At 42.7% G+C, this 21,857-nt stretch overlaps 1 protein-coding gene and 1 pseudogene across 1 annotated transcript in view; one reads left to right on the forward strand and one right to left on the reverse strand.

Moving 5' to 3' along the window:
- The window catches only part of LOC116648510 (POU domain, class 6, transcription factor 2-like), a 151,547-nt gene that overhangs the window by 96,020 nt on the left and 33,670 nt on the right, over window positions 1-21,857 (reverse strand). The window lies entirely within an intron of this gene.
- On the forward strand, window positions 6,920-8,247 carry LOC116648498 (annotated as a pseudogene).

The following is a 21,857-nucleotide window of genomic DNA, read 5'->3' on the forward strand; positions in this document are numbered from 1 at the left end:
GAGATTTTCTTTATTTTCTAAACCTTCTATTGAATTTTTATTTCTGCCATAACTATTTTAACTATTATCTATCTCCTGAATTATTATTATTATTATTTTTAAGATTTTACGTATTTATTTGACAGAGAGACACAGCGAGAGAGGGAACATAGCGAGAGGGAGTGAGAGGGAGAAGCAGTCTCCCCACTGAGCAGGGAGCCCGACGCGGGGCTCGATCCCAGGACCCTGGGATCATGACCTGAGCCGAAGGCAGACGCCTAACGACTGAGCCTCCCAGGTGCCCCACCCTGAATTATTTTTTAAGTGTCCTTGTGTATTGTACCTATTACATGTCTTGTGGATGCATGATCTCTTTGGATATCCTATATTAATTTTAAAATGTTTATAAAATTGTTCTCCTTCTTCTATTGCTTCTATTTTCAACAAATGTCTCCCCCCTCCCATTTGTTTTAGTTTCTGATCTCAGACAAAGGCATTTCTCAAATATTTAGTCATTTTTTGTTGTCTTTCCACTATAAAAATAAAGCAGGGACCTGACGATGTTGGAGATTGCAAATATTGACAACTGAGTCTTTTCTCTCTGATTAGTAGTTAGGTTTCTCCAGAGGAGAATCCACCAATTACCTGGGGTGGTTGAGGTGGGGAGGTAGTGAGATGCCTGCATACTTGAGCACCTGTGTATGATGTAAGTGGCCCAGTGAGGCTAGGTTTTATCATTCAGGATAAGACTTTCCCTCGATGCCCTGGTCAGCAGTAAGGAGCTCTCTCCAGCACACAACCAGCCAGACCTACATCTCCAGGTCTAGAGGGTCTCTCATTTCAATTTCTCTTGCATAAAGCTGCTAGGGAGATAGTTGCCTGTCTGCTTGGACTGGGGAGGCAGCTGAGGGTCTAACTGTTCATTATACAGTCATTAACCATTGCCCCTATTTTCAACAACATGCCCTGCCATCCCCATCTTCCATGGCACCTGACATCTGTAATCCCCAAAGCTTTTGGGGGCTCCAGGGTTGCTTTGCTTCTCACTGTGTCCCTCTCAGGACCTTGGTGTTTAGCTTTCTCAGCCTGGTTATCTCCTCCACCTGCATCTCCAGAATTTGGTTGACATTGCTTGTCCACTGTTGTCTTTTCTCCACTTCTCTTTGCCCTTTTGGATTTATATGATTAAAAAAATTTTCCTTTAGTATCATTTTAGTGGGATTCCCAGAGGGTGTATAGAGATAAATGTACATATTTAATCTACCCTACGGAAGAGGAAGCCCTCCCATTTTTTTTTTTCTTTTTGAGAATTGGAAAGATCTTTTCTATTTTTAGTTTCCTAGTACCCTTTCTATTCTTTACATTTCATCAGTTATTAACAACCGTCTTCACTTTTTCAGTCTTTAACTTGAGAAAAACCTCAGTTTCTTAAGATGCTGTCTCTCAACCCATCAACCATTTTTCATATGTATATTGCATTGAGCCTTGGCTAACCTGTCCTGATCTAAGAAATTGTTTACAGTTCTATAGGGCAGAAGTTTTTCAACCTCCTTGATCATCAGAATCACTGGCTTCACCCCAGAGAATCTGATTTTGTAGTTCTTGGGTTGGGTGAGGGGAATCTATATTATTAAATCTATAATATTAACTATTAATATTAAAATATTAAATAATATAAATCTATATTATTAAAGAATCTCCAAGTCATTTAAACTTCTTTTTTTATTTTTTCTTATGGAAAATTTTAAACACATGTAATAGAAGACACAATGCTATCATGAACTCCCATGGACCTATCACCCAGCTTCAATACTTATCAGCTCATGGCCAATCTTCTTTTATCCATCTTTTACCCAACAACCTCCACCAATATTATTTTCTTCCCTTCCACATCATCTGAGGAAAATCCAGGCATCCTACCATTTCATTTGTATTTCAGTATGTATCTTCAGAAAACACTCTTAAAAATATAACTACATACCACATCACACCTACAGATATTAAAAATAATCCCTGAACATCATCAGACATCCCGTCAGCAGTTACATTTCCAGCTGTCTCATAAATGTCATTCTTTTTCCTTTTTACATTTGCTTGAACTATAATCTAAATAAAGTCCACATCATGAACTTCTTTACTATGTCTTTTGATCTACATGTCCAACCCCCTGGCCCTTCATCTTAATCTCTCTCTCTTTCTTATGATTTACTTGCTGCAGAAACCTCCCCATGTGGTTTTGATGTGTGGCCAATCTGGGAATCATGACTTCTCTGAAGCACCCTCAGGGCCCACCTACAAGGAGAAAGGCTGGAGCAATCAGTACTCTGGAGCCCCCACTCTTGTTAAGGAAACCTTGTACCCCTTCCCCTCCATGTTACCTGCAAACCTTTTAATAACATTGCATTTCTGGCTCTCATTCACCTTGATTTTAAAAATCATTAGTTCTGGGGTGCCTAAGTGGCTCAGTCAGTTAAGTGTCTGACTCTTGATTTCAGCTCAGGTCATGACCTCAGGGTCGTGAGACTGAGCCCCGAGTTGGGCTCCACGCTCAGCATGGAGGTTGCTTGACGTTCTTTCTGTCCCTCTCCTTCTGCCTTTTGCCCCATGTGTGTGTGCAAGCTCGCTCTCTCTAAATAAATAAACAAAATCTTTAAAAAAAATCGTCAGTTCTATTTTCATGTGTGTGTGTATGTATGTGTGTTTGAGTTCTTTTCCTCTCCTTATAATATATGTTGAACACCATCTTAATCCATCACTTATCATCATTGAACATCATCTTTTGGGGGGGGTTGGTAAAGCTCTCTGTTCTAAATTACAATTCTGCTAGCATTGGGTTGGTCACCTCAGCCAGGATCCAAGAACCATCCCGCTTAGGTTTTTCCAAATCATTTGGGAAAAGAAGGTATCTCCTATGGGCCTCATCCAAGGATTCTCTTGTCTCAAATAGGATCACATCTTGAAAAATTATTAGTTAAGTTGCCAAGTAGAAAGAACACAACATATTTCTAAAAATGACTAATTCCATCTTTTCACTAAATTAAGAAGACATCCAAATGCCTTAGTTTTTATGGCTAAACCATTTCACCCATGAGGTGAAAACAGGTGGAGGCAGTTTGGATAAATGCTGGAGGTGGTATAGTGAGCATAGCTTGGGAGAAGGGGCCCGAATGATTTATTGTCCAAACCATGACAGTTCCGAGTGTGAAATGGGTGCTATTAGCAATTATGCTGGACAAGAGGCATACACAGAGACCATCCCATTTAAAAGAGCATGTGACGTCCTCCACGTTGGAGCCAGACACTCTGGACTCAAATCCCAGCCCCACCTCTAAGATGCTGTGGACTTTTGGTGAATTACTGGCTTCTCCAAGTCGTGGTTTTCTTACTACTATGAGTGATTGCAAGACATAAGTAGGAAAACATATACAAAACACCTAGCACAGTTCCTGGCATGAAAAGCTCAATGGTGTTTTCACTGTTTAAACTGGATCATCATTTTTCTACTGGGAGATTCTGTACCAGTGGGGTTTGGGGTAGCAGAGTGTGTTCCGTGAGAGTCTCTGGTATCCAATGGTGGGGGCCTGAGGTACACCCTTGGTGGGAGATTCCCTTTCATCTTCCTTGGGTCTATCTGTTTTATAATACTTTTATGCTTTGGAAAATACGATTTAACTCACAGATCAATCAGATCTATAAAATATTAAGAAGGCCTGCTCCTCTTTCTATTATATTCTGAATATCAAGAACCACCATGGGTCGTTGAGAAGAGGGGGAAGGATACAGAAGATGAAATAAGAAATGGTGGTCCTTGCTTGATGAACATTTCCTGCCAAAGGAAAGAAGCGGATTTGAAGCAGTCTAAATGAAGTTCTGCATTTTCCAAAGCCCACTGAGAAGATAGTGCAAATAACAACGATGTTAAAACCATTCCAAAGAAATAATCATAGGGGTGCCTGGCTGGCTCAGTCAGAAGAGCATGTGACTCTTGATCTTGGGGTTGTGAGTTCGAGCCCCATGTGGGTATAGAGATTACTAAATAAATAAATAAATAAATGAACTTAAAAAAAAAAAAAGAAATCACAATCAAAACAAAGATCTAAGGTTTTCATAGTCCTTATTATGTGCCAGGCAGTGTTCTAAATATAAAAGTAATGGGTAACATTTCTTTCATTGGTAATTGTTATCTTCATCGAGTAATTCTGCAAGTAAATTTAAGGTAGTCAGGTAATTGGCACTTACGTATTTGTGCAATGAATAGCTGTGACGTGAGAAATCATCACAATTATTGACAGTCCTGGGATGTACAGAGGTGTGAGACATAGTGTCTGTTCTTAAGGGGCTTTTAATTCAAGTAAGACAACAATGGTTCACAGGTGAAAAAAAAAGACTCGGAGGGTATGTGCTAAGTGCCGAAAGTGTGAGTCAGAGAGGGCAGCACTCAGTGAGGGCTCGACAACCAGGCAGGGAGTACAGAGCAGTGGTGAGGAAAGCAGGCATGCCTCCTCCCAGCAGAGCCAGGGAGGAGGACTGCACAGGGCACCTGGGGCGGGGGGGTCAGTGGGAGACCCGGTGGAGGGGAGGGCCAGAGTGCCCAGGCTAAGAAGGCCCAAAGAGGGCTTTTCTTAAGCATGAGGGTGATGGAACAAAGTGTTCTTTGAGGCAGCTTAGCTTGGCCGTGGTTTGCAGAGTGGATCGGATCAGGGAGAAAACAGAAGTAGGAAGACCAGGTCAGGGAGGACGATGCCAGCTCTGCCCAGGGTCAGACCAGGTAGGAGAACTGAAGAGAGGTTCTGGGTACTCTGGATGTGGCGCTCTCCAGCCCACGAGTTTTCTGGCCCGAGCCTGTAGACCCAGCTCCCACCTTGTAGCTCTCGGGACAGGGTTTTCCCCTTGATAAATGCTCCAGGAACCCAATGACCTCTTCACTTTCCCTGGGGCTGCTTTGTCCGTTTTTAATATGTTACTTCATTTCTCATTTAGTAGGTTTGTTAAAATATGAATTTTATGTGAGTTTTCCACCACAGGGGCAGCAGTGTAAAGTTGAAGTTCCCTGCAATGCTGTGTATGTGGTAGGGTGGGGGGTGAGTGGCAGAACTGTTTAGGTCCTTTTTGACTGTTGGGGATGGTGTTCAGTGTTGAGGAGCCCATTGTCACACTGAATATGTTGGGACACCAATAAGCCTGCTTCCTGAGCTATTCTATGTTTAAGAATTCCCACTTTGGCCTCCCTGAAGAGCTAGATTTTTCAGGGTAGGGTTCTTCAAATTCTTCTGACCTTGTTCCATGGTAAGAAATACACTTGACAACTCAACCCAACACATACATACATACATACAAAATACACACACACACACACATATGGACAAATCTCTCTCTCTATATATATATATGTCTCTCTATATGCAACTATATCTATCTTTATGTATATAATTTAAACAGAAGCTTCAAGAAAAAACATATAGCTTTACTACCTGTGACATGATGCCCTGGTATATTCTATTCTCTTTTATTATTTCCTTTTAAAAATTCTGGTTATGAACCAGATACAAAGCCCATATAATAACGACGCAAAATGTGGTTATTATAACCTTCCCCAATCTGGGCACATTGTCCCACCTATATTTTCTCTTTTTTAAAAAGATTTTATTTATTTATTTGACAGAGAGAGACACAGCCAGAGAGAGAACATAAGCAGGGGGAGTGGGAGAGGGAGAAGCAGGCTTCCCGCGGAGCAGGGAGCCCGATGCGGGGCTCGATCCCAGGACCCTGGGATCGTGACCTGAGCCGAAGGCAGACCCTTAACGACTGAGCCACCCAGGCGCCCCCCACCTATTTCATACAAATCCAAAGAAAGGTCCAGAAGGCAGAGTCTCTTGAGTGCCAAGGCCATCTTATCTCCTGTGACTGCCTAGCTCCCTCGTTTACAAAATGTACCCAACTTATTCCTGGTGGGATGAAGAGAGGATGGGGGCCTTGTCACACTGGGAATGAAAAGGTATGAGCATCTGGTCTAGGGATGACCAGATGGGATTTGGGCCACCATCATATGGTCGAAGAGGAAGAACTTGCCGCTCCAGAGACATCTGATCATCATTGACTGGGAAGGAAGCTTCCTTTCTCTGTACTTTCCTGTCACCTCTGTTTTAAAAGGGTTCTCTCCAAGTGAGGTGTCTATAGCTCCCCGATAACGCAGAACTGGTTGGAGAGAAGTCCTACATTGCTCCTAAATTCTAACTTCTGAGGACTGCCGGTGGGAAGCCTAGACCGGGGTGTGCTTTAGGGCGCCTTCTTTGCATTGCGAATAGGGCGATGTGTTTTGTAAACACAAAATGAATCAAGGCTCTGTGTTGAAAAGAATCTGGACTCTGAATTGTTTTCCTAAAAAAATTAGTACACTCCACCTACTCACCTACTTCTCTCCCCCGCCCCCCCCAACCGCCCTAACACATGGTATGGTATCAAGCGGTGTTTATTTAAAAATTAGAGTTCCAGGACCATACCCTCATGGGGGACAATCAGCATTAACAACTGAGGTTTCTTCCCCTTCTGTTGTGACACTTCAGATTAGTTCAATCCATGCCCCAGTTCTAGGGCCATGTTGGCAAGGAGATTTTTCTAAAGGTTTTTTTTTTTCTCATTGCTTAGAGCCAAAGATTTTGTCCTCTGACCTTTTGATTCTCGCTCTGCATCTAGTCAATGTCAGGTCACCACAAGTAAAACTAAATGAGGTTAAGTGGAAAAAGCAAAACCCCCAACAAGCTACAAAGCCCCAAGCCTGTCCAGCCAACTTTTAAAAGCTCACCATTTTGAAATAGTACCATCACTTGGATAAGAGAATGTTCCTCCTTTGCCTCCCCACTCACCGCCGCCCCCCCCCTCCATTTGTTTGGTGTCTGATTTGTTTCTCGTTGCAGCAGGGAGGTCAGAGCCAGCCAGGAAAATGAATGGAAGCAGCCTCCTGCCCGGGCGCCTGGAGCAGGCGGGTGTTACGGATCAGCGTAAAGCCAGCTCCCTTTCCCGGGCCGGGCCGATGTAACTCACTGGAGTGGCAAATTACATCAGACCTACAGCTGTAACCCGACATTATGATTAATTTGATCAGTAATTTCTCCTGTTTTTCATTTTAATCGGTGTGACTATTCTGCTGTGGCAGGTCTTTCAGATCTAATTAAGATAAATTTCCGAGTAAAAGACTTGGCAGACTTTCCGAGTCAAATCCAGGCATCGGGTGTGAAGACCTGCAGCCCCAGTCAATCACCTTCGGGGAGGGCCGGCGCGGCAATCAGCCGTTCACACTTAAGCAAATTCATAATCTCCAGCACTGCTTAGTCATTCTCCCCAAAACGTCCCAGGCAGAAAAGGAAAGAATGGAAGACCCCAGACAATGTCATTTCTCCCCTTGTGCTCACACTCCGCTGATCTGCCCAGATTACGTGGATAACCTTGTAAGTGGACACTTCACAGAATCCCTGAGTTGGTGTTCCTAAAAAAATTTAAATAAATATGTGCCTATGTACATATCAAATAAACGCAACTATATATACACACGAATAGGAAGCACACATACATGTAATTAGGGAGATTGAAAGGCTACGTAATAGCTCTTTTGCAGCCAGCGTGGAGAGCGATAGGCATCTCTCCGGACAAGACCGGGGATGAGAGAAAGCCCTACCATGAGAAATGGAAGTTTGAGCTGGGAAGCCTCACTGCCAACACAAAGATTGGTCCCCACTCAAATACACACAGTCTGCTTTCTCAGGGAGGCCAGAAGAAGTCCCGTGCCTTGAGGCTGAACATGGGGGACCTGCCCTGGACTCTGAGGGTCGTAAGTGCAAAATAAGGGTTACCAATGTTGTCTACAACGCTTCCAACAATGAACTGGTCTGCACCAGTGAAGAACTGTTCCGTGCTCACTGGCAGCGTCCCGCACCGACCGTGGTAGGAGCCCCACTATGCACTGTCCCTGGGCTGCAAGAAGGGGGCCAAACTGACTGCCTAGGAAAACAAAGAAACAAAACAAAAAACAATCAAAGAAACAAAAAAAAAACCCAATCAAACAAAATTCAGAAGAAATATGATGAAAGGAAAAAGAATGGCCAAATCAGCAGTCTTCTGGAGGAGTGTTCCCAGCAGGGCAAGCTTCTCGTGTGCATCTCTTCAAGAGCAGATGGCTCCGTGCTCGAGGGCAAGGAGCTAGAGTTCTAGCTGAGGAAAATCAGAGCCGGAAAGACAAATAAATCTTCCTCCCTCCTATCTTTGGTCATGTAAAAAAGGTGTTTACTGTTAAAAAAAAAAAAAAAGTCTATATAATACACATACAGTCTAACCCTTTGGTGCAAATACACGTCCGTCCACATATCGGACTTGGGTTGGCAGGAGTTACCAACTTATTTCCCCAATTTGTTTTCTTTTAGGTCAATCCTTGCATTCATTTGTGTATCCTGAGGCTAGCGACTGATACTTGTACAAGTTCTGTTAGGTTTCTTCTGTTCTTTGAAGATGAAGATGTTAATGAGATTATTTTTTCCTAAAGCCATCAAATCAGTAAGACCTACCTATCCAACCTGGTAGAGGCAGACATTGGGCAAGTGTTGAGGATTTGCCTGGGTTACTGGGTCTACACGCCCACTTACAGGATGTCCAAAATGACATGCCAAGAACCTAGAAGGTGTGGATGTTCTTGAAGACTTCTCTTGCACTTTATGAAGAATACATTGCTTCACCATGATGGCACCACTCCCAATGGTCACACAGCAAATTGTCCATTCTAGCAGAAATGGCCACTTTTTAGACGTGACTAGAGAGAAGCTGTTTAATATGAATGTCATTTTGTACCCAGCTCCCACACTCCTGATGAAGAGGGGAAAGAGCTTTCACAAACCACACTATCGGATCTTTCATCAGGGAAAAAGAACTATGTTCTGACTCTGCATGGCTTCTACATTTGGAGGATGACTTTGTTCCCATTTTACATTGATGTGGGGCTTTTGCTCTTGAAGAAGTGTATTGAAATGCTGGTGTAGGAGAATCCTCCCTCACCCCTCACTGAAGCAGTCTCACGTGCAATTCCATGGCCGTACAACAGATGGTGAGGATGCAGGAAGGGGTGATCTTCATAGTCATATAGCCAGGCCATCTAGGGCCTAAAAATTGGAATGAGACCCACTGACTTTTCAGCTCTGATTTCTCAGTGGTCACAGAAGTGGGTAGAAACGGTTCCAACAAAACTAGTAGATTTACCAAATAAAGGGAAGAATGTGTGGCTGCACCCTCACCCCTAACTTCAGAGTCTCTGGTTCGTGAGCAATGATAAGATTGAAATTGAGATCTGGAGCTACAAGAAAGAACAGAGAGGGGACAGTGAAGTCTCTCTTCTAACTGTGCAATTACCTTCAGCTTCATCTGCAAGTTAGAAATCATTATGTGATTTAAATGAGATCTCTTTAAACAGATGGAAATCCCACAATGGAAAAAAAAAAAGACTAAAAAGAGGCAGATGAGCACAGTAGACAAGGTTTTATGTCAGAGAGACCTTGGTTTGAATCTTGCCTCTTAGAGGTCCTTATTCCTAACTTCCTTGCCTGTGAAGTGAGCTAATGGGACATCTAAGGTTTGTTGAGCTTTGCTACTCAAGGTGTGGGCAGAGGGCCAGGCGCATCAGCCTCACCTGAGCTGGTTAGAAATGCAGAATCTGGGGTGAGCCCTCTACCCCAGAGCTACTGAATCCAAGTCTACATTTATCAAGGTCCTAGGGGAATTCATATGCAAAGAAAAGCCTGAGAAGCCCAGGTATAGATTGGATGAGACACCAACTAGCAGCAGTCTGGGCATCTAATAAACTCTCAACCAGTAGCAGATAGTTGTTCTTGTTTGGAACAAGAGGGTGTTAAAAGATTATTTATTTCTCCTATTCTGCGTTTCGGAGGTGAATCACAAGGTGTGAGGTTCTTCTGCAAATATTGGCTAATAACCCAACTTCAGAGTCTGGGAGAGGCTCCAGTGGATAACAAAGTACATTTATGGCTGTTTTCATTTCCTGATGGGCTGTGAATCTGGGGGAGGGGGAGGGTCGAAGTAACACTGGCTCAGTCTTCTTAGAAATGAAGACCTAGTTTTATTATTATTATTTTAAAGATTTTATTTATTTATTCATAAGAGACAGAGAGAGAGAGAGGCAGAGGGAGAAGCAGGCTCCCCGCTGAGCAGGGAGCCCAACGTGGGACTCGATCCCAGGACCCTGGGATCATGACCTGAGCCGAAGGCAGATGCTTAACCATCTGAGCCACCCAGGCGCCCGACCTAGTTTTATTATATCATAGAAGTAAAGTTAGCACCAACTCCTGCAACTGACACGTCATGTAAAAAGTATTTTGTATAAATAAGAGGTAGGAATTTGCTTTTTTACAAATGAATAATTGGGAGCCTATTTACAAGACACTAGGTAGCTGTCCTTAACCCTGGCTCCAAGCTGGAATCACTTGGGCTTCTTTAAAAATGCTGATGCCCATGCTTTGCCCCACTTGGGTTCACCAAGTTGTTGGTATTGAAGAAAAAAACTCCACAGGGGATCCCAACATGCAGCTAATGCTGAGAACCACTGCCACTGAGTCTGTAAATTTTCTCTTAAAAAAGAAAGCAAAGAGTTGAACATAATACAAAGAAATGAACAAAATATGGTGTGGGCATGGCCACAGCTGTTTGGAGGTGACATGGCTTGGGTGAGCCAAGAAGAAGGAGGGAGGTCAGACAAGGCAGTGAGATAATGGGCCCCCATGGCCCAGAAAATATTTGATTACATGGAGGTCTGCCTTTCTGGTATGAAGATACCTCCTTTATCATTTAAGGAAGTTCAGTAGCAATGAAAATGGTATGCAAGTTGTGCCTTGAAGATGCTTAAAATGTATTCACGGTGATATTTACACTGGGGGAGCTTGGAAAATACCCCATTTTTAGTTTCTGCCTTTAATAACTTTCTGCCTTGTCAAAGTTGGTTCCAAGGCCTCTTGGGCTTTTAAGCTCTGGATTGGTCAAATTCCTTCCATGGGGTGCAGAATACTGGAGGTGGTTATTACTCTAAGGAATGTTAATTTTTAGAACCTCAGACAGAGGCACATGACGACTTTCCCTTTGATTTACAACATACAAGTTTCCAAGACAACCGGACTCAAGAGAGCTTCTTTGGGGGGAAGTGAGAGGGTTTCTCTGAAATCTTCTCCTCTCTGAACCCCTTCAACATTGCTTTGTTCTCTAAATGCCACATTCATAACCCCACAATGCAGCGACAGAGAGCTCAACTCTGGAAAGAGCGGCCAGCCTCGGGGAGGATAGGGAGCCCAGCTGAGAAAAGAAGGAGCTCCCTGACTTGGCTTCTCTTTTATGACAGTTCCATTTCTTCTGGTGTAGAAAACTAAGTGATGGTTGATCCCAGTCAAACAACAGTTCAGACAAAATGTGTCGGGCTGGAAAGTTGCATTGATCAGAGCCCAACTGGGCTTTCAGATGAGAGCCACTAGTTTCCAGAAGAGAGCCGTCGGCATCTACATGCAGGGCGCTCCCCCCACCACTGTGTTCGTCTGTGTCCTCACAGGTATCCCCACTGAGTGGCCAAGGACTGGGAAGTGCCCTTCCTGTGGACGGCCACTCTAAAGAGCACCCGAAACTTTGCCATGTGGATTCCTCTTACACATGTAAGAAGGAACTCTGCAACTGCTGTTCTCAACATGGCGCCTTTCTCTGTCTTATCTCTGTACTGAAGCCAGAATGCCCAATTTAGTTCTCCACAGAGGAGGATGAAAGAGAAGGAAAACACCAGTGTCTCCGAGGCACTACCTCTCTCTTTTTAAAATAGGAAACAAGGAAAGAGTCAGGATGGGAGCATTACCACTGAGAGAGAGTGCCCCACAGACAGAGAGTTTTGACATCTGGTACTCTAGAGGACTGACACCCGGCTTGCCATACAGATTTCAGACTGACTTGACCTGTTGTTTGGATTCCAACCACTCTTAACACCCATGGGTTGAGAAGGCGGTTGTCACGGTATTGGGGAAATGTCCTAACCACTGGAAACTCCTCAGTCAAAAGGCAGGAGGAAGGGGCTGTGGCGAGGAGGGAGCATGCCCTCTCTGTCCTGTTGATTCCGTGGGGCTGCCAGGGGTCACGGGGCCCAGGGGTACCCTGCTGTCACTTCTCCATGCCCTGGCATGGGGAGCCACGACTCCAGGTACAGTGCTGTGTAAACAGGAGCAATAATGGGCAGGGAAGAAGAGGAAGGGGGGAAGCCCAGCTGAAGGAGAAGCTCTCCAAGACCTCAGCTGCCTTGAACGGCAGCTCAGGCAGACCTTCCCTTAATTTTTTTGACCCACTGGTTTTTCTCATTGCCAACTGTAAGGACCATCCTTGGTTTCAGCTTTCCCTGCTCTTGCTTTGGTTTTGAGTTTTTTCTTCCTTCTTTCCTCACTTTTTTATACTTTGTTTTCTTTACTGTCCAGTCCATAGGATTTGGTCTGTGGATTTTTGCATGATGTTCTAGGTAAGAAAATGCAAGATTATTTTAGTTGTGTGGATGCTGCGATAATTTAGAGAAGGAAGCCTTAGAGTCGTTGCTGAGGGATTTTCCATGGAATATTAATTAGTGTTATGTGGGGAAAAAAAGGTTCAGTGGTTACATAAGTTTGAGAATTTCTTGGTTAAATAATGTTGACTAGACATCTCTACTGCAGGATGTGTCTTACTATTCATTGGTGTCTTTTGGTGTCTTACTATTCATTGAGAAACATCTAGGAGTGGCATGCCGTGTGTGGTATCTGCCTCTCTCTCTCTCTCTATCCATTCATCCACCTAACCACCCATCCATCTTATCTATCTATCCATCCATCCTATCATCTATCTATCTATCACCTATCTATCTAATCTATCTATCTATCCATCCATCCATCATCTATCTCTCTGTCCATTCACATCCATCCAATCTATCCATCCATCAAATCTATCCATCTATCCATCCATCCATCCATCTGTCATCTACCTACCTACCATAAAAGCTGTTTTCAATGCAATTTCTTTGGCCTGGGTGTTTTGTGGAAGACACTTTGGGAAATTTTGCCTTAGAAAATGCTGGCAGCCAAATAGGGGAATAAGAATATATTACTCACCAACAACCCAAATGAACAATTGCAGAGGCAGTAAAATATAAATGGAGATGCTCTGAAGTCTGACAGTAATGTTGAGGAAGTTCCTTCAGCTTTCTGACAGTCTGCTTCCCTGGATCTGAACCGAAGATAATTTTTGCCTCTTCTAGACTCTTGTGAGGAGGAAATGAGAGGCCAAAGTATTCAGAAAGTATAAGAGACATAGATAGAGTCGATAAATGATAATGGTTATTCCAGGAGATCAATGCATGAAATGCTGTCTGTAAAAGGCACTTTGTAAATTTTAAAACACACTGCAAATATTGGCCACATATTATCAGGAGTCTTTCTTGAGTATTGCATACTTGTTGTGGGTTATGGTGTGGTACATACATTGTTCTTTCTTTCCATGGAATTCAAACCACCTTATTTGTGTTATTTCATAAATAGAATGTGGAGCTGGAAAGAGCTGTAAGATCGTCTAATACAAACTTTTCATATACTAAGTGACACAACGGAGGCCCTGAGATTCGGCGACTTGCCCAAGGTCACACAGTGGCAGAATCGGGATCACCAAGATTCTTCCTGTTCACCCACATACTAAAACCCACAACTTTGGGAATTTAGAAGGAAAAAAATAATTTTTGGATCTTAATAACATTGGTGGAGAATCTGACGTTCTGTGGGTTGAGTGAGAATTCTTTAAGATTACAGGAGCACATGGTTACAATTCTCTTTCTTCCTGCTCCTCACCTTCTCCAAGGCCTTTGTGCAGGCTTGCCCTTGCTGTGTGTGCCTCAGCCTCCCTCTGCCATGTTCCCCTCCTCAGAAAGCCTCCTCAGTTCTCCGACTGGACTCTGCAAAACTTGTGTGTGATTATTAGCCTCATGTTAGCTTAGATGGGTTTTGCTGTGGTGTGCAGTGCATGGTTCTATTGTGGACACATGCATTTTTATATTCCCATGAATATTTGCTTTTTATTCAACTTCGAGGGGTCTTTTTGTCTCCTGTCCCCCTCAGATGATGGTATCGGTAGTCAAGAAAGGAAAGAAGGCAGGCAGGATACTGGTATTTTTTCAGTACCAGCTATCTATCAGGAACTCTCACATAAGTCATCTCATTTACTCCTCACATCATCCCTTCAGCCAAGGAGGAAATCGAGGCCAAGGATGGGCTGACCCCAAGGGCCCAGCATTCATTCAAGTTCAAGTCTGTCTGCTTCTAAAAACCATGTTCTCTACGGCACCACATTGTCTGTTCTGCAAACCTTCCCTGGGGCCACCGTGCACACCACAGGCGCTCAATAAATGTTTGCAGATCATGATAGAAGTGCTTTCTCTACAACCTGGAGAAAATTCACTTGCAAGTCTATACTGTGGAAGTCAATTTAAAAGCCTGTGGAAAATGTATCCCAAACCTGTGGGAAATGAATTGAGGCTCAAATACGAGGAATAATGCTTGATCATGCAAGCCCCAGCATAAAGACTGGCTGTATTTTGCTCATTCAGAGTGAAGTGCCAGCCGGCACATTTGGGGTGCCTCAAATTTCCACTAAAACCTGCATCTATGCACACGGAGGCAAAACGGTTTCAGAAATATTCTGAACTAGACTTGGAGATTCGCTTATCAGCCCCATCGGACAGACAGGGATGGAACTGGACGTCGTGTGTGGCTCTAGTCTCATTGCTGAGCTCACTGCAGACAAGCCACGGATCTGCCCATTGTCATGCTCAGAGCGGGCTGCTTTCCGGGGGAAGTTATAACTTGCCATGTTCAAATGCAACAATAATCTCTCCACCCCCTTTGAGTCTGGCACCCTCGCTATCTATCGCTACTTGACGTGAGCTTCCATAGTCAGTGAACATGCTGTCTGCTTTGTTAAACCCTTTTCTACATGATTTGACTAATCTACACAGCACTACCCAGAAATGGTAAATCTAGACAATGACAAAGAAGCACCGCACTATATAAGTATATTCTTGGTAAACTAATTTTCCCCCTGCCACTTTCAAAGCAATATAAACTTTGTTGTTCCTCCTGGATCTCAAATGCTTGTAATAAATTCTTTGAAATGTCAGTAATGTTGAACTGAGGGTTTGTTTTTTTTTTTTTAAGGAGATTTTCTTTCTTTCATAAAAGGAAAAATTGTCCCTTGCAGAGAATGTGGATAAACATGCTTTGTTTATTTTATTCCGTGCTAAGTACGGTTGGGTAAAGGGACTCCTGTTTCCCACCCAACCTCTTCCTGAAAGAGTGGCTGATGAATGAAACCTTCAACTTACTGGACAGTAGTATAAACAGAAATAAACTCATGCTCTTTCTTATCTGTAGTATAATCAACATTTGCTTTACGTATTTATAGCCTATAACGCATTTCCATCAGTACGTTATATTTAATCTCCATGATAATTCTCTGGGTTTGGGTGGATTTTTCTCCTCCAGAGTAATGAATTTTCTTTTGGTTCTTTAGCCCAAGAGGAAGCTTTACTCATACTGCATGGACTCTTCCCGGTTTTGAAAGCTCCTTACAGCCTGAGTCGCTCTGGGAGAATGGTGCCTGCACAGTGATACTTTGTCCATTGTCACCAAACTTACTTGTTTTCATAAAACCATAAATCAGTTCAGTGAAAAATGTCAACCAAATTAAAAACATTTCAATCCAATCAATGATTGGTTTATTAGACCCGTGCATACACAGTTTATTGAGGATGGATTTCCATCACACCCCTCTGCTCCGATCCACTCTCCAACACACACTTGCCTTTCTACTGTGCAAAATTTGGTGCAATTGCCAAGTTCAACTGGAAAGTGGGATCCAAGACCTGGATGGAATTTACAGTGGACACAATGTCACTGGCCTTGGAGGATATCTGCCAACTAAATCATTTACGCAGCTGGTACCCTAACAGTGGGGGTTGAGGGTGAGGGAAGTGAAGAAGTCATCTCAAGCACAAAATTTGTTTGCCCCCAAACACAGTCATCAAGATGAACAACATCTAATGTGATATTTTAAAAAATCAAAATGAATGCAAAAAATTCATGATCAACAAAATCAGTATTGCTGATTTTCCTCGTCTCAGACTCCAGTATGACTCCAGTTGTTATTGATCCTATATCCAAAACTTTGATATTCAGTGCATCATGGATTTTGGCATTCATTTTGATTTTTTAAAATACTGCATTAAAATATTATCATCAGGGTGCCTGGGTGGCTCAGTCGGTTAAGCGTCTGCCTTTGGCTCAGATCATGATCTCAGGGTCCTGGGATCGAGCCCCGCATCTGCCTCCCTGCTCAGCAGGAAGCCTGCTTCTCCCTTTCCCTCTGCCCCTCCCCTCCCACTCATGTTCTCTCTTGCTCGCTCTACTTTCTCTCTCTCTCTCAAATAAATAAATTTTAAAAAATCTTTAAAAAACTATTATCTATCTTGACAATTGCACTTTAGGGGGCACCTTGAGTTTTGCATCTGAGTGCATCCCTTGCCTCACCTTAGTCTTGGTCCAGGCTAGAGAATTCTACACTGTGATTCAGCCTCATGTGGGCAAGGAGATGTCTGAGCTCTCTTAGAATCACCAAGGCCAGAAAGGGGTTATATGACTATAACTACAAAGGGTAGCAGAATATGCCGCCCCACAAGGTGTCACTTCAGCATGAGGATTATTTTGAGTTGAAGACAATCGAAAAGTAGATATAAGAGAAGCTCTCTGACATTCCCTTATTTGCCAAAAGCAGGACACAGATGTGCTAAAATGTCCCTCCCTCCCCTTTCTACCAAGAAGGACAGCAGTTGGTGACTGGGAACAACTCGAAACCCTTTTCAGCATGAGAGGAATCGATAACAGATCTTGCTGAGATTAGCCTTTACTTCCTATGAAATTCCCAGTATCGGGGCACCTGGGTGGCGTAGTCGGTGAAGCGTCCGACTCTTGGTTTCCGCTCAGGTCATGATCTCAGGGTCATGATCTCAGGGTCATGAGATGGAGCCCCGTGTCCAGCTTTGGGCTCCAGGCTCCACGCTCAGTGCAGAGTCTGCTTAAGACTCTCTCTCCCTCTCCCTCTGTCCCTCCCCATCATGTGCACGCACTCACATTTTCTCTCTTTTTCTCTAACATAGATAAATCTTAAAAAATAAATAAATAAATAAATTCCCCATATTTGTCTTCCCACAATTTGCCACCCCTAGAAGCTCCAAGTCCTTCTCCTTTGTCACTTCTCTACCAATGTATCGTTCTTTTGTTAAAATGCTATGTAAACCCACCCCCTTTGAGTTACTCATCACTGAGTGCTCGCATGTGTGATGCCCAAGTTAATAAACTCCTATTTGTTTTCCTCCTGTTAGTCTGTCTTTTGTTAGTCTAATTTATGGGCCCCGGCCTGAGAAGCTGGGATAAGGAGAGAAAAAAGATTGTTTTTGCCCTGCACCTGCATGGGTCACCCAACACAGTTTCAGAGGTTTTAATATAAAACTGCAAATAAAGTGGAAGACGGAGCTCGAGAAAGTGTTTAATTTTACCCCCCGTCCTTAGAGATGAAAAAACTTAGACCCACAAAGTTTTGACTAATTCCATGCTAAATTAAGACTAACTGCTAGAGAAAAAGGAGAGTGGCCCAGGGCACTGAGCTTTTCTTTTCTTTTTTTTTTAAGTTTTTATTTTAATTCCAGTTAGTTAACATAGAGCATTATTCTGAGCCTTTCTATAGGAAGAAGTCCCCCCTTGGAGACCATTTGCTTTAAAAAAGATGAAAGTCATGTTTGTCTAACTGCTTCCCAAAGGGTTGGGCTCTTTGTCTTAAAATGGGATGATGTACCATCCTCTCTGTAACTCAACACACTTTGGAACTTACGAGAAGATCAGGAGGCTGGGTCCGCTGCATAGCAGAGGTGGAATTTGGACGCGGTTTTACTGCCAGATGCCTGAGTGGTAACAAGACCTTTACCTTGGCAAATGCACACGGTCGAGAACAATTTTACACTATCTTTCGAGCAACTTCACCTCTGAGGAGGTGACCGTGCCCCTCATTCCTCATCCAAGCACAGATAACTTTCCCTCCCCTAACTGCTTCCACTGATCTCTCTCTCCCTCTGTTACTTATTAAAATGTGCAATACAACAAGAAAAGGAAAAGATTATCCTGTCTCCTGCCATGCAAGATGGCATGAGGAAGGCCAAGGTTAAATGCAGCATTTGGTTTCTTAAGCTTCTCTAATGCATAGGTGTGGAAAAGCAATCTGGGACCAGAGTTTACAGTGGTGACTCTCTGAGGATAAAAACTTGAGTTTAATTTGGACTCTCTGGCTAAGATAAAATCTGCTTCTGCTATCATTATCCCACTTATGTTTGTCCCCACTCTCTTTCCACTCTGCCACCCAGCTGAGTGGGAAGAAATTAACCTGACCTTGAAGAATACCCAGAGAATCCTGAGGACCATCGAGTTTTCAGTGGCCAATACAGAGGCCTACCAACATTTACATAGACTCATGGGCCTGAAAGGGATCTTAAAAATTATCTAGACCACAGATTTAACAGACGAGAAAATGAAGTCCAAAGAGCTAAAGTGACTTGTCCAAAGTGGTCAGCTAGTTAGTTGGAAGAAGAGTCAGAACGAGAATGAGACCTCGAAGCCCTGTGGCACCATGACTAGTCTCCAACCATGTCCGGCTCATCTCCAGATCACTGATGAAGGAACATGCATGCCCCAGGGCTTTTATACAATGTTTATAATTTCCCTAGGGCAAATAAAAACTCCCAAGGAATGGGCTCAAGACAAGCCATCTCAAAGGTCAGGGAAAGGAGGTATTTCTTTAGGGTCTTTATCCAGATCAAAATTGTATATTCAAATTAGAATTAAACATTGTTTTTTCTATCTAGGAATGAGACCCTATGTTTTCTCCCCCAAAAGTTGCTTCTGTTTATGTTTCTGATCTGCTCCTACCCAACACATTCTGTATTTCTAGTTTTAGATTCTGGCACAGCCCGTGGCCAGTGGGTTAGGACAAAAGTATGAAGTATGGATTGATATTTATCCTGGAATCTGCGGATTAAATTCAACCCACCGATGTGTTTTGTAAATCCAAGTCTGTTTTTCTTATTTATACTGAGAAGTATAAATTCTCTCCTCATCCCTCCTGAGAATGAATTTGTGGGTGGGTAGCTCTTGAGTCTGAATGAAGATTCTAAAGACAGCTCTCCGGGGGCCAGCTTCTGGTGCTCATGCTGGACAACTGCTCACCTATAACCCTGAGCAATCAAAATTAGTTCTCTGAAGTGATCATCCTCGAGACTCCTATCTGTCTTGAAGCAACAACCGGGTTTTGTAAATGAAGTCAATTTCATGGACTTGAGTAAAAGGGTGAAAAACTTATATTGCAGTCTTAGAGAAAAACCGGACAAGAACTATTTGGAGAATTTCAGTCTAGAGTGATACGGCCTGCCAGTGGTCTTCATCTTTTTTTTCATCTCGAGAAACGACCTCACCCAGTGAGACCCACACAAGCCACTTTTATTTATTTATTTTTTTCTGAAGCTACGACAGCTTCTGCACATTGTAGAAGTAATTATTATCCTTCAAAATTGTTTGTTTGTTTGTTTTAAACCTTCCGAATTACTGGTTTTCTCTGACAACCTAAGTTGCATTGTTCTTAACTCTCTCAAGCAGAGTTTGAAACATGTGGAAGGACAAAGCCCACGTGAAAATAAAGAATCGTAAACTAGAATGTAAACTGTCATATATGAATTTAGTTGATCTTTGTTCCCTTTAATAATCTTCAAACAAAACACCTTATTCTGGTTCATAAAGATCATTACCTTTGAGAGTTAAATATCTTTGCAGGTCCTTTTAAAGTTTTCTTTTTAAAAAGTTCAAACTTTCATGTTCCACAAACTCAAAAACCTTTCAACTAGTGTAGGAAAAAAAAAAACAGTATTTCAAAACCATGGAATTCTCCATTTATTTTACACATGTCTATCGTGAAGGGAAAAAAAAAATCCTTTTATTCCTACTGATATATATTTATTCAAAATTAGTTCTCTAGCTACTCGGTAACATTTTTAAAAGCTCTGCTGAATCATTCTTTCAGTGGTCATCCATTAGATCCACAGAAGTTAGAGTATTAAGTTAAAACCCCAAGAACAAAAAATTAGAATTATTCTCTCAAGGTTATAAGGAATGAAATGTGGCTCCGAGCCTTCTTGCAAAAATAATGCCACACGAAATGTATCCCCTGGACTTTCATAGGAAACCATTAGGACAACTTTTGGAAATTCTCCTAATAGAATTTATTTCCATGGGGGAGACTGATCACCTCATCCACAAGTCCTGTCAAGAGCCATTCAAATGGGCTGTCTATACCTGGCTTTCACTGGCCAACAGAGATTTATAAGATGTTGACAGTGTTCAGAAAAGACTGATATCCACAGAGCTCGAAGTTTCACTCCACTATAAGAAACACTGGACTCTGTAAGACAACTGAGGACCGAGCTAAGTAACCTCATCCCTCAGAGCAGGACAAGTTTTTTCTTTATTTCACCCATTTGGTGGCTCAGGTAGAGGAAGTGTTTGACCGGATGGTGTATAGGTCCGTCTAATTTAACTGCTCCTAAAAAGTATTAAACTCATTCTTTGGAATAATAGAGTTGAATTCCGAATGCTAAAAACATTAGGATGGCTACAATCCTGCATCTTGGAAGTCTGATCGTACCTATTTTCTCTGTAGATGTCAATGCCCACCGAAGACTTTTATAGCGTGTGTTCATGTCAGTCCCGGTCAAAGGTATTACGCTGCATCACACTGGTAAGATTTTTAAAAATACATCTTCAAACCCGACTCAAGAGAACGTTCACGTTGAAAGTAGCCATGACCCAAGTGCCAGGGAAAACGCAATTACTCATCTCACTCAAATGCTTTCATTTCCAAGAAAACTTTGGGCCACCATTGAGAATTCAAGTTCACAGGAACAAAGTTAAGGGACAACAAACAAAGTGAGTTCTAAAATACTAAGTCTCTAATCCATTTGCCTTTCTGTCCGTGTGTCATTCCAGCGTGACCTTGCACACTTTGCTGTTGAGGACCTAAGGATGCATTACGACTGTCCCCCTCAGGTAGGGGAGGGCTGCGCGTGCCCCACGAGCGAGGATCAAGGAGGGGGCTGAGTTGGCATTTGAAATGAGTGCCTAGGCTGCTCACTTTGTACTAAATCATCTGTCATCTCACTGGGGAACCCAGCCTTATGTAAGGCAAAACCTGAGCTATTCATTTCTGGATCTGAGGTGTTGACATGGCGGTCATTATGTTTTGAAGCTAATTTATTTTAAAGGCATCTATGTTAGGAATAGCTCTCTGAACTTCAAAGTTATGTATTCCTGAGTGAGGGGAGAGTAAAGATCAGCTTTCATAATTAGCCTGAATATCTATTTTTTTGATTCCCTCAGCCTCAAGGTAATAAAGGAAATGTACGGAAGCTTTATTATTTTATAAAGATGCGGATTTGTTGTGGCTCTGTGCATCGTTTTAGAGTGCTTGTTGGTCCATGGTTGGAATGGTTGGAATCTGGGACACAGACTGGGGCTGAATTTCTTTACCCTCCTAACCCCAGAGAGTCTTTAGAAAAATAGAAACAAAAGAGCACAAAGTACTTAAGGTAAGACACTGTTGTATTCATAATATAGAGAAATAACCACCATGCCTCATGGACAGGAGATGCAGTTCTCCACGGGGCTACAAAACTGTGCTAGTAATAATTTTAATTGGATGCT

This window comes from Phoca vitulina, unplaced genomic scaffold (assembly GCF_004348235.1).
Source record: "Phoca vitulina isolate PV1807 unplaced genomic scaffold, GSC_HSeal_1.0 scaffold44, whole genome shotgun sequence".
Lineage (NCBI taxonomy): Eukaryota > Metazoa > Chordata > Mammalia > Carnivora > Phocidae > Phoca > Phoca vitulina.